Source organism: Zosterops lateralis (assembly GCF_965231275.1).
Source record: "Zosterops lateralis genome assembly, chromosome: 1".
Taxonomy (NCBI): domain Eukaryota; kingdom Metazoa; phylum Chordata; class Aves; order Passeriformes; family Zosteropidae; genus Zosterops; species Zosterops lateralis.
The window spans coordinates 128,140,201-128,153,096 of NC_139762.1; the positions used below are offsets into that span (position 1 = coordinate 128,140,201).

The window sequence follows — 12,896 nt, forward strand, 5'->3', positions numbered from 1 at the left end:
GAGGCTGAGCAAGAAACAATACAATAATTAAAAAACAAAACCACTCAGAGAACAGGAAACTCTTGGATGGGACTCTTGTTCTGACCATCCTGGAGAGAGGGAAAAGGGGGATGAAGAGAAGCAATTTGCAGATGCATGTGGTGTGAGCAGTGCCACGGGGGAAAGGGGAGCTGCAGAGTACCTCACCAGCAGCAGGGCTGGCAGTGAAATAAGCTAGGGGGTTCACCCACACAGGCAGATAGGTTCGGCTGGGTTCACTTCTCCCCACGGCTCTTCAGCTGGCATCAAGCACTTCCTGCAGGTTGCTCAGAGGTGCTTGGAGATGGCCCAAATCTGTTCCCCACCTGCACAATGTGCTGGCAGCCTGTTGTGTTAGCCAGAACACAGCATTTCCAGGCCATCTCCATCCCCCCCCCGTGGCACAGCCTCGACACAGCAGTGTGGAAGGAGCACAGGGCTGCTTGAACTTGCTCTGTTTAGGTAATGGCAAACTCTTTCCTTCAGGAAAGGGAGTTGCACAACCAGCTGTGCATTCCTGCCTGTTGCGATTTCTCACCATACAATCCTGCTTTCTGATAAGCCAAGCAATACATGTCAGGACTCCTCTTTGCTCCCTGGCAGTGGATTAGTGACACATTCTGGCTATAAAAAATACTGGCTTTTACATGGACCCAGCAACAAGAACAAAGATGGAAAGGGGATAGGCAGGAAAATTGAAGAGTGGAGATGAGTGCCAGGTACAGGTAACTGGACATCAGGTAAAGCAAGGAGGCAAATCCCTTTCCAAGGGGAAAAATGCAGAAAAGAAAGCCTTTCACTTAGGTGCTCCAGTCCCAAACAGTCACCATTTGGCTACAGGGGAAGAAGGCTTCATCTGTGAAGGTGGGGCAAACAAAATTATACAGAAAATCAGGAAAGCTAAAGCTAATTAGCAGCAGAATTTCCTGTGGTCTGTTTTGAGACACTTATGCCTTCATGGGGTTGATCCTTCTGGAGCAGAATACAAGATGGTTTCCACACACAAAATGACAGAATTACTCAGAAAGTGAGAATGAAAACCCATGGGAAGCCAGCCCTGTTTTTCTCTTCCACATTTCTGTAGCCCAAGGGTAGCTGTGGATTCTTCATAGAATCACAGAATGGACAGGGTTGGAAGGCACCACTGGAGATCATCTAGTTCCACTTCTGCATGAGCTGGGTCTCCAGAGCACATTACTCAGGACTGTGTCCAGCTAGCTTTTGAATCATTCCAGGAGATTCCACAGCTCCTCTGGGAAGCTTATTCCAGTGCTTTGTTATTTTCACAGTAAAGAAGTTCTTCCTCGTGTTCAGACAGAACTTGCTGTGCACCAGTTTCTTCCTGCATCCTATCATCCTGTTGTTTGGCACCACCAGAAGAGCCTGGCTCCATCCTCTTTACACCCTCCCTTCAGATACTTACAGACATTGATGAGGTCCCCCTCAGTCTTTCCTTCTCCAGGCTAAACAGGCCCAGCTCCTTCACTCCTTCCTCAAGACTGAGGTGTTCCAAACCCCTAATCAACTGGACTAGATGACCCTCAGAGGCCACTTCTAACCCTAACTAACTGCCATTTCCCTCTGCTGGACCCTCTCCTTGTTTTTCTTGTATTTCCTTGTTTTTCTTGAACTGGAAATCTCAGAACTCCAGGTGAGGCCTCACCAGGGCTGAGCAGAGGGACAGAATCACCTACCCCAACTTCCTGGCACTCTATCCTAATGCACTCCAGGATAACTTTGGTCTTCTTGGCCACAAGGACACGGCTGGCTCACAAGCAGCTTGTTGTCCACCAGGACCCCCAAGGCAAAGACTTCCTCTTGGATTTGGGAATTTTTGATAATAATTTGGCAACATCTTGACTGTGCCCTGGGGAAGAAATTGAAGCTGTTAAGTCTGAGCTGCCCAGCCACCTCTTAAGGAGGAATCGCTTTTATGCAAAACAGCTGAACAAGTGACAACTTGTTTTTGAAGACCAGTAACCTGGCTGCTGTGGCACTATTGCAGGAAGCAGAGGCTGTTGTTAACCTTCTTTTCACTCCAGGGAAGCTGTGCTGCTGCCATGTGAAGCTGGCTGCAACACTAGAGAGCACAGGGATTGCTGAACAATTCCCAGCATGAACTCCATGTGGCAGTGATGTAGAAAAGACATGGAGGAGTTAGAACTCCCCCATCCCTCCCTGCCTAGCTATGCTAGCTGGCATCAGTGCCCTTGGGCTTTGTTCTTTGCCATCATGAGATGAAAGATGATTTTGGATCACCGTGCTCACTGTTTGCTGCAGATCCCTTGACAGTCTGCCAGTGTGCTGTACTGATACCAGCTTATTCATGCCCATGTAGAATGTACCACAGGCAGGAGCACAAAAACATGAGCAGCAGAGCTGAAAGGTGCAGCTGGATGAAAGAGACTTGTTCTTACAGAAAAAAATACCGGAGAAAAAGCCTAGCCAACTAGAAGAAACCAGTCTACATCCAAGAGTAAGTCAGATCCTTGTGATGATCAAAGACCTGTTGTTTGACTTTGCATTTCTGCTGTTCCAAATCCAAGTGCACGTTCTTGAAGACTTCCACATCAAGATCACTGAAGTACCTGAGCATCCCTGCCCTCAGCACTGGGGCATCTGACCTGTTGGAGGCCCTCACACACAATTGGCACAATCTAGGCTGAGAGCAGCAGAAAACAGCACCACCAGACTCCCAGTAGGTGAAGATCTGCACTGGGATGCTCATCCATCCCCTCTGGTGCTGCATGCCCAGCTCAGTGTCATGTTTGGCAGAAGTACTGCGTGCCTCTGTGCCACAAAGCAGATTGCTTGTCTCAGCCTCTGACACTCTGCAACAGCCAGAGACATTTGCTACTTTTCTGAGCTCTGGATTTATTTTCAGTCTGCATCTCATATAGGAAAGAGTCTTGTATAATCCCAAGGCCTGAATGCTTGTTTCTTTCCCCCATGTCCCTAGGTAACCTTGATCAAATTTGGCCAAGATGCTTCAAATACAGTGGAGTTCTGATAAATTTACTGAGAATTGGTAGCTGGCCATAGAAGAAAGAGACAGCAGCAGCCCTGCCCATGGAAAGGAGGCTGAGCTCACCTGGTAGGAGCTTGGTCTGGTGGCCACTCAAGCACATGCCCCAGCCACCCCTCAGCATGTGGGCTCAGCTGGGGTGGCCACACCCTCACCTGCCTCTGGCCCAGCAGCAGCAGCACTGGCAGTGAGATTTCATGCACCAGGCAGCACAGCAGAGCTGCATTTTGTGAGCCTGGTTTTATTCATTCCACTGCTCAACATCTTGTTTCCTGATGCCTTCAAAAACTGGCAGCTTGCAATATATGAAAAGACCATTTTTTACCCCTACATTTATATATTTCTTTGGGTTGCTTTTGCAATGATATTTTTAGGAGCTGTTTCTATTTAATTTTCCTCTAATTTTGGGTTTTGCTGTTCTCATTCTACTGTAGTTAAGAATCACCAGCATTTTAATGGTTCATCTTTCATCTTAAGCAGGCATGTTTCGAGTATTGCTTGTCCATAGGCCTTTGCCACATCCTCAGTGGATGACATCCTCTGTGCTTATTCAGAGGGTCCTGTCACTTGTACAGACATAGCAAGTGCAGATGAGGAGGAAGGCTTTATGTGCATGTAGTAGGAACCAGGATGGAAGGGTTTGCCCCAGAGCAACTCAGGATGCTCCCCAGACTATGCAGGCCAAGCAAAGAGAGTATCAGAGATGCTTCTGAAGCTGTTTTGAGCGAAGTCTGTAGTGCTGGGCTAGATGTAATTCCTTCCATGCTCTCTTTCTTACAGTCCCTTTTTGGATGGGTTATACACAGCCCTGGTGCCATGCTTTGCCCACCCCTTCTCCTCCCAGTCATCAGCTCACTGTGTATTGCATATAGGTAAAACCATACAAAAGGAAGGTCTTGTAAAATCATGGCTTAGGCCTGCTATTTTTGCTAAGTAGAAAAGGACTGTGGGAAAGAGGCTCAGCTGAATTAAAGGTAGAAAAACAAGTTACACAACCATTGCATGTTCACATTGTGGTGTATAGTGGTTGGTTGAATTATGTTTATTATGATTTAAACTATGTAATGATAAAGGCCTAACTGCTTAAAAAGGTCTGGTTTTTGCAATAAAATGCCTCTCCCCTGCACCTGCCTGGGGACTCTGCGTCACTACAGACCCTCCCTCACAACTGTGGAGCAGAGCTCATCCTACACCATACAAAACCCTTGGCACCCAGTCCTGGCCAAGGCAGAGCAAGGCTGATGTCACAATGAACTGCTGGTAACTCACTTCTCTGGGCCCAGCCACCAGTGTCTGCCTCTTACTACATCCACCAAATGCACCAGCCTGGGAGAGGAAGCTCTCACCAGGCATTCATCATGAGGATCTCCAGCGAGCTTGCAGGGGAACAACACACCATCATAACTAAGGATTTGGGATTTCTCACTAGAACACCCATAAGCTGGGCAGTTGCATGCAACATATGCATGCACATCAAGGTATGGATGCTTAGGGCAGGATGAACATTTCTAGAAGCAGAAAAGCACCAAAATGTTCAGATGCCTCTAAGCCACCCACAAGCAGGCAGCATATGCCACAGGCTCCAGCAGCCAATGCTTTTGCTCTGCTTCTCTGCACGGATGGCTGAAACTCGAGCAGTCCCAGTTCAATGCTTGCTTTAAAATAACAGCCCAATTGCTTCAGCACCCCAGTCAAAGGCAGTGAGTTGTCATCTTTCCTAGAAAGGGTGGGGAACTTATATATTGTTACATCTTTTGCTAATTTTTGCTTTACCTGGCATTTTGTTACCTGCCCCTTGGGGCTGCAGGAAACTGGACAGGTTTGACTCCCTTGCACCAGGGGGAGCAGAGTCACTCTCAGCTGGGAGGAGAACAGCTGTTGAGGGGCCAAGGATCACCTCCAGATGGGTCCTTTGGTTTTGTGGTTTGTCTCAGCTGGCAGGAGAGCTCCTCCTCCACTTCCAGCCCAGGGCTCCTCTTCCTCTGCTCACTCACTTTCCTTCTTTGCAGACACATACAAAGCCCAAAGGGAAAGATACAAACCTGGCAAGAGGGATGGAGGCAGTTCTAGGAGTCTAAATTGATGACCTTACATGACAAAAAAACTACGTGTGTTTTATCTAACACTGATAACATGGCAGCAGTGGGAGAGGAATTTGGGTCGAGAGACCCAGGTGCTTAGCCAGAGACATACCATCTATTTTCCACACCAGCTGGGCCCTGCTCTTCTATGAGAACAAAGGGGACAGAAGTCAAACATGTTAGACATTTAATCCTGCCCTCTTATAGGTCTTAGTGCCATCCCCCTTGCTCTGGATGGTCACTGAAATCCTCTTCCCAGCCCCAGGACCTGAAGCCCTTCCATGATGCATCTCTCTCTTCAGTCCTTTCACCAATACTCATCCCTTAAATCCCTCCCCTTCCCTTCTGCTCTTCCCCCTTTTTAGGGCAAACAGGGTGACCAAAAACTAGTGTTAATTATTCTTCCAGAATGGTACTGCAAATGACATAGTTCTACAGGAGGCCATTGAGCACTTTATCAGCACCGGAACAGCTTCCCTTTGTCTCTGGGCCACACACCCTGCTGATATGTTGTGTCAGCTCTGACTCTGGGAGTTTATCTAAATCACTAAAACATCCCAAATTAACTCAGTGCAAAAAATAAAAACCAATCCTGCAACCAACCAGCCCTTAAAAGGGAAGTGGTCAGGACAAGGTGGAGAATGGGTGAAAGCCCTGAGGACAAGGGAAGAAGGGAGCAGGAAAGGGAAATGGTTCTTCTCTCACTGGCAACAAGTTCCTGGGTATGTTCAGTAGATGATGGAACCACAGTCAGTCAGTGCCCTCTAAAGGATGGCCAGGCAGGGCCACGCTCCCAGTCTGCAAAAACACCGGGTTTGGCCACAGTGGATCCCAACTGTAGCCCCAAGTGCTTTGGAAGCCAGACGCACCACAAAACATACCTCAACAGAACAGTTATCACAGTATGCAACAACGGCAGCACCCTGCTCTCCACCTAACACTGGTAAGAGCTGTTATTACAGGGCAGTGGCTGACAGCCAGTCCCATCCCTTTGAGCCAAAAGAAGAGCTTTGCTGTGGTGTCAGAAGTGGAGAGGGGAACAGGGTCAGCTCTGGCCACAAAACCCATGTCATGCAATGGGCAAGCAGTCTGGCTCTCTCAAGCAAGGCCCACAGTTTGGCAACACAATAAATTGAGCTGCAATGTCCTAAAATTGGGTTAAAGGCAGAAGTATTTACTGAAATAAACTCCTCACAGTGGAACATACTTGTCCAAACAACTGTTTAACTTAAATGAGGAGGGGCGTTATGCAGGTTCTGTCATCTGTGCCTCAGTCAGAGTTTCATGGCACTTCCTATGTAGAATCTTAGAATATTCTGAACTGGAAGGGACTCACAAAAATCAACAACCCCTGACCCTACACAGGACCTTGGAGGTTTTATTATCTGCTTCTTTTCATTCTCCATCTGCCCCTTTATCCTTCATGTCATCAGCTCTCTTCCATCACAGATCCTTTCAATCCTGTTTGCACCTTCTCTCTGCTATTTGCAGGTCTCTTCCTGCCTCAGATCTCAGGCCATGTGTTCAAACACAAACCATGCTTGCCCAGACCCTCCTGCCACTGATGCAAAGTCACACTGGAAATGGGAGCACAGCACAGAAATTGTGCTGGCAGGGGGAAAAGGGAGCCTGTCAAACAGATCCACAAGATCCTTGGGTGGGTCCAGGTGGAGCCGATACATATCAACCAACGTGACCTGCGAGAACTCAACCAAGCCAGCAGAGAGACAACAAATTCTCATTCAAGTATGTGTCTCCACATCCTGCACCCTCCTTCCTCAGCAACCATCCTTCTTCCCATGCCACACTGCCCCTGCAGACCCACCCCAATGCTCAGCATCAGGCTGCAGGAGACAAACAGCCCAGCCCTGCCACCCACTCTGCCTCTCTGCCTTCCCTCAGTTTCACACAGGCCTGTGAACCACGTTCTACCTCAGTTTCATTTTGACTTTTCCTCTCTGTACTTGGTTTTCAGATGGTCCCTGCAGTTTTCTCTGGCTCACAGTGTGAGCTGATATAATTAATCACAGGCTGGCAGGGCCTGCAGGGCTGTGCTAGAGGAGCTGCAGGCTGGCACCTCAGACCAGCAGGATTGCAGCACTGGAGATTACAGGCTACTGATTCAAAGGTGGCAGGACCATAATAAAATGGTCTAAGAGCCTGCACTGAGACCTGTGAGAAAACTTCAGGGCAAAGCATTATCCACAGAACACAGAAATTTGTCCTATATATGGGTAATCTCAAGTCACAATGAACAGCTAAAGGACTTTATCTTGTGAAACTGACCAAAGCACCCTTTGCTATTTGTTCCTTCTGATTCTCCTGGCAATTGAATGACCTGCAGCTGGTCCAGTGAAAGTCCATGTTTTCTCTCACACAACACACTCTTATGGTACTACCATCAGCCTTTTGTAAAGGGAATAGCCACACAAAATCCCCACAACACGAAAGGTCTGGCACTTCATCATGCACAAGGTGTGCACACAGCACTGCAGTAGCAGCTTCTTCTGGAACAGAGAATCACAGATTGGCATATACTGGCACAGGAATCAGTATCCAGTCAGTACACATGCTAATTCAGCAGTGCCCATCTGATCTGAAGCTGATTATCTATTCATGCCAGAAGTCACTCCAGTCTGACCCACTCCCTGAGCCAGCACCACAGGCAGAACACTTTCCAATGCACACCCTGGAAGACCAGCATGGCTCTGTTAGAAAAAACTATTTTAAAAATAAATAAACAAATAAACAAATAAATAAATAAATAAATAAATTCTACAGATAGAAAATATTCTGGGGATAGAACGAGAAGGAACTGCAAAAATGGAAACTTGGTTCAGACATTAGAAAAACATTTTCCAAGTTAATGAGAGTAAGGCCCCAGAACAGACTGCCTTAGAGAAGACAACTGCCATTCTTGGAGGATTTATATGAAAAAGCTTGAAAGATCTCAGTAGGGATGATACAGTATCCTCACCTGGGGAGAGAATGGAATAGGATACTTACCATGCTTTCTTCCTGTCCCTTCCCTACACCATCCCCTCCACCCCCTCCCTAAAATTCTGCATCTTTAACAGTCTACAATCTAGGTGTTGCATAGAAATGTGCAGTAACTTTGTGTCCCCAAGTCACAACATTTAACAGTCACTGCATGGCACTTCAAGGACACTCAGGAACAGCAGCATGATACTCAAATGTTTCTGATTAGAGTACTTCAGCTCTTCAGGAAGAAATACTGCAGATACTGGTGAAGGGAGCAAGCCTCAGAGTTAACCAACTCTGACTGTAGCTAATAAAGGGCAGAGGGAAACACCCATCTGTTTTTCACACCACCTTGATTTGGTGGTTTCTTAGTGAGGGGGGAAGATTGTATCAGGCAGAGTGAAATGGAGCAGAAGATGTGGCTTGAGAGGAGGTGGCTGTATTAGGGGCAGGGATGGAGCAGTACAAAGCTCACTCTTGGCAAGAAAGGAGTTCTCTCTTCTGAGAGAGAACTGTCAGAAGACCCAAAGCAGCTGAGCCTGTCCTCAGTGCAATCAGTGATAGCTGGGCATGGACTTGCCCTGCTCCTGCATCTCACTGTCCCTCTCCTCCAGAGCCTTCACAGAACAGCTCCTGGCCCAGCCCCAGCTCTAGTACCTCTTCCTCTGCCCATCCATCTTTCCAACCCTGATTGTACTTCCCAAGGCTCAACAATTAACCAGTTCTTTAAGTGAGGAGAGGGAGACAAAGTACACTTGAGGCAATATTCCTGACCAAACCTGGTTCAGTACATTCCTATTTCCTCAGCGGCACTTGGCATTGGGGAAAACAATCCCACTGCACAAACTTGTTGTTTTGTTTGCTTCAGGCACATTACAAAGTAATTAACTATTACCTTTCCCATGTCATGACTGCCTGAGAATGACACTTCTTTCCCTGTTCTGTTGCCAAAATTATTTCTCCTTCATAAGTTCAGTAAACACACATACAGTTCTTTGTACAAACGAAGAATAGTCCCAAAAACAAGAGAGAAAATTGCTTCTCCCCACATTCAAGAAGACTCAAAATACAGAGCTCTGAGGTCTTGACATATCTTTTTTTCCCCCATATGTTTTTTTAAAACAAATTACTCAGAACTTGGGTTTGGCTGGGCTCAAAAGATTATCTAGCACTGAAAAGACTATCTGGACTAAGTAGGCTACCAAAAGCAAACAGTGTTATCGGTCAGGCACTTAGTTTAAAGGAACTGGCACTCCCCTTCAAAAGGTACGTGTTCTTCCTTATCTCTTAAACACAGACCATCAAGGTTTTAGCTTTCACAGTGCCATTTTAGCACATGGCAGTGCCCTGTAGCTGAAGAGAAAAGGAAAATGCTGAGATGTGAAAGTGATCAAGCAGTTCCTGAACTCAGAAGCAGTGTGTGTATTCTAAACAATAAGACCTTAACAATCAGCTGTGTTAATTAAAAAAAAATCTTCATTAGCATTTTACAGATACTATTTTAAAATGCTTCCTGTGGCTAACTATAAAGCTGGGTAAACAATAAAACCTTTTTTACTATCAGGCTGTGTTAATTAAAAGAAAATCTTCAATACTGGCACTTTACAGATACTATTTAAAAATGCTTCCTGTGGCTAACATAAAGCTGGGGTTGCAAAATGTCCAACAGTTTAGCGCAATCCATCATGTATCAAAAAGTTGTAATTCCTAGGCAAGAGAGAAAATTTATTGAAGTCTGAGTCAATTTCAATAACTTCCCTATTAGCCTAGAATAAAAACCAATTGCATTCACAAATCATAATACCAGTGGAACAAAAGAAAAATCTTAGTATCTGCTTAGAGCTTTAAGTTACAAAGGATCTTTATTTAACTTTGGTAGAGCTTATGTTTAGAAATAATGTATCTGTGAACACTGAAATATTTCTCAATTGCTGTCAGTGAAAAACATTGTGTACACTTCACTTTTTTTCCTATTTATTAGTTCGATTAACATCGAACTGAAAGGAGGCAACACGTCCAGGTAACTTATCTGGATTGCAAAAATACTTTAAATATTTATAATTAAAGAATTATTGCCCCTCATTCATTTCCTGTTTGACTGCAATTCCCTGAAGCTGACGAGGAAACACCGAGTTATATTTTCTAGCTAAATCTCAAACTTGGGGGATTCCAAAGAAATAGTTTCTGCTAAGAAGGCAAACTTCCAGGCCCAGCCACCCACACGTAACACCTGCAGGGACAGGACACACACCAGGCCTGGGCAATAAGCCCAAGGGCTCTCTACAGAAACTTTTATCACACCATGTAGAACTTGAGAGCAGCAGAGCTGAAATGGATCTCGGACAGACCCAGATGAGAATATCAGGGAATATTTGACAAGGGCTCTCCTACCAGGAGCCCTCCCAGACCCCAAATCTCACTCAGGGCTCTGGACTGCAGTTCTGGTGGGCAAGCAGCAGAAGGAACCACACAAAAGTCCAGGTCCTTTGCAAGGTTTAATCCAAAATCACTAAGAGAATTTTGCAGCATCAGAATCTAAAGTTGAATGCAAATTCTGTGCCTGAAGCATGAAAGTATTCTTTCCTGTTGCCTTAAAACACTTAGGACACATATTGAAAAGTCAGTTTTTTATAAGAGGAGGACAAGATACTTGTTTTGGGTACCATCAGAGGGGCTATACCTACCTCCTACAAGGCTTTTATCTAAAGTCCCATTTGCTGCTTTGAGGAGGGCAGTGAGAGTAAAACTCTCACTAAATTAGATCCTTGTTTCAGTTCAAAGCCAAAGCAGTGCAATCTATGAGGACAAGACTCAAGAATATATTATTTTGCTGAAAGAATAAACACTAGACAAGTTTGCTTAGAAAACTACAGTGCTTTTAAACAATAATTTGAACTCTTCTGGATATCCATATAAGGGTGAAAGTGCATTTTTACTGCCTTAATCACATTTAGTGTTAGACAACTCTGAAATCATACCAGGTTAAGAGACAAGATCTCCAAAAACTCCCTCTATGTGCTGAGCAAAAATTGCAAACTTTATTCCTTAAATTGGGTAAAAGAGAAATATCTTACCATGCTCTAGGCTCTATCTTCCCATTGTCCAGGAGTGCCAAGGGCACAAACAGAGCAACTGAACTCACAAGAATGAGTAGGAACTTGCCAAGGGAATAAAAAACACGTAATGATATGACCAAGTGCCAATGACAGAAAAGTGTGAAAGAAAAAGCAGGTACGAAAAAGGACAGTTTGGGGAAAGGAGACAAGGTGAAGAACAGAACCATGTAAGGAAAGGAGAAACCAGAAACAGTACATAGTACATCCTTGGGAGGGCATTATAAACCAGTATTTAAATGAGAGAAATTTTATTTTTCTCTAAAAATCACCGTCTAAATTTTAATAAACACATCAAACCTCAGTATAAGACACTGCTGATGCTGGCCATCTGCTGTACTTAGCTGACAGAAGCCACCACTGCCACCTCAGGGTGTTTTCATTTGTCAGCTGCTTCAGATTCCAGCCAGTACCTCAGTTTAAAGCCAGGGCAGGGTGGAGGCTGAACAAAGACGTCACGATTTGCCATGGAACACACGGGGAGATGCCAGCTCTGCCGTGGGTTTGGTCACCTACAACAAGAGGCAGTGAAACTGCAGCAGCTGCTGAGTGCAAGTGGAATCTTCGCACTTGACAGCAAAACTCCACAAGTACTCCCCCCTACGGCTCTACTTAAACCCATAAAGGCAAACGCCAGTCAAAGAAAAATAAAACATCGTACAAAATATAAAACAAGAAAACAAAACAAGATGTAAAACTGCAGACCATTCTCTTTCTTTATGTTGAAACAATGTAAAGGACAGTAAGAAAACAGTAAGAAAATCTACACTAAATATAAAAGTGCTTCTGCAAATTCTTACCTTACACTTGCACTAATGTTTAGTGTTTAGTACAAGTGCCTGTACGTTTGTTTAGCAGGAATGAAGCACATTTTATTTGATTCTATTATTTTGCGAATGTTTAATTAGCTGGTAATAAAAAGCCCCACAGAATTCTCGCTAGGAAAATATTTTCTTTTCTCACAAAAGGATTAATTTTTTTTCGGACTACAGAACCCAGCTAAAAATAAAACAAGGCTTTCCCAAACTCCGCAGGATTGGTGTTTAAGGAAGTACGGGAGGCAGTACTTGGTGCCACGGTGTAATTGACCTGCTGGTGTTCAGCCAAAGGTGGGACTTGATGATCTCACAGGCATCTTCCAACCTAAACTCGTCCTGTGATTCTCCCTGAGAAATTCCGTACACGGCACAAGTCACGACACCGAGCGGCCGAGTTTCCCAAGGCACGTTTGGAATGCAGCCTTACAGCTCCTCCCCACCCTGCCCGGGATGGCGGCGGTCCCCTCAGCCCCCACGAGGCTGCTCAAGACGCCCGGTCAACTCCCAACGCCCTTCTTCTACCTCAGCCCCGGCCTCTTTAGCACAGAACAAGGCGATAAACGACTTAAGCCTAACTTAAGGAGCGGTCAGAGCAGAGCCTAAACGCTACCGCGGGTTTGTTCCCGGTCTAGTGACACCATTCCCCCGGGAGCGGCGCCACATCCCTCCCGCCTTCCCTGGACCACCTCCCCTCGCTCCCTCCCTGCGCACGCGCCGAGCGACGGCGCGAGCCCCGCCCCGCCCCGCCCCGCCCCGCCCCCTTCCGGCCCCGAGCGCGCGCCCTGCCCTGGGCCGGCGCGGGGCGGGGGTTAGCGGCTCGCTCGCGAGCTCCGCGCGCCCCACCCCGCCGCCGGCCGTT

The 12,896-nt window shown here is 46.1% G+C and overlaps 1 long non-coding RNA gene across 1 annotated transcript; it reads right to left on the bottom strand.

Moving 5' to 3' along the window:
• Positions 1 to 1,758: 1,758 nt before the first annotated feature.
• Positions 1,759 to 12,869, bottom strand: LOC310915032. Its single transcript, XR_014591139.1, has 3 exons — positions 12,287 to 12,869; positions 11,520 to 11,731; positions 1,759 to 1,885 (listed from the first exon to the last, which is right to left on the bottom strand). It is a non-coding gene; the product is annotated as an uncharacterized lncRNA (long non-coding RNA).
• Positions 12,870 to 12,896: the final 27 nt, after the last annotated feature.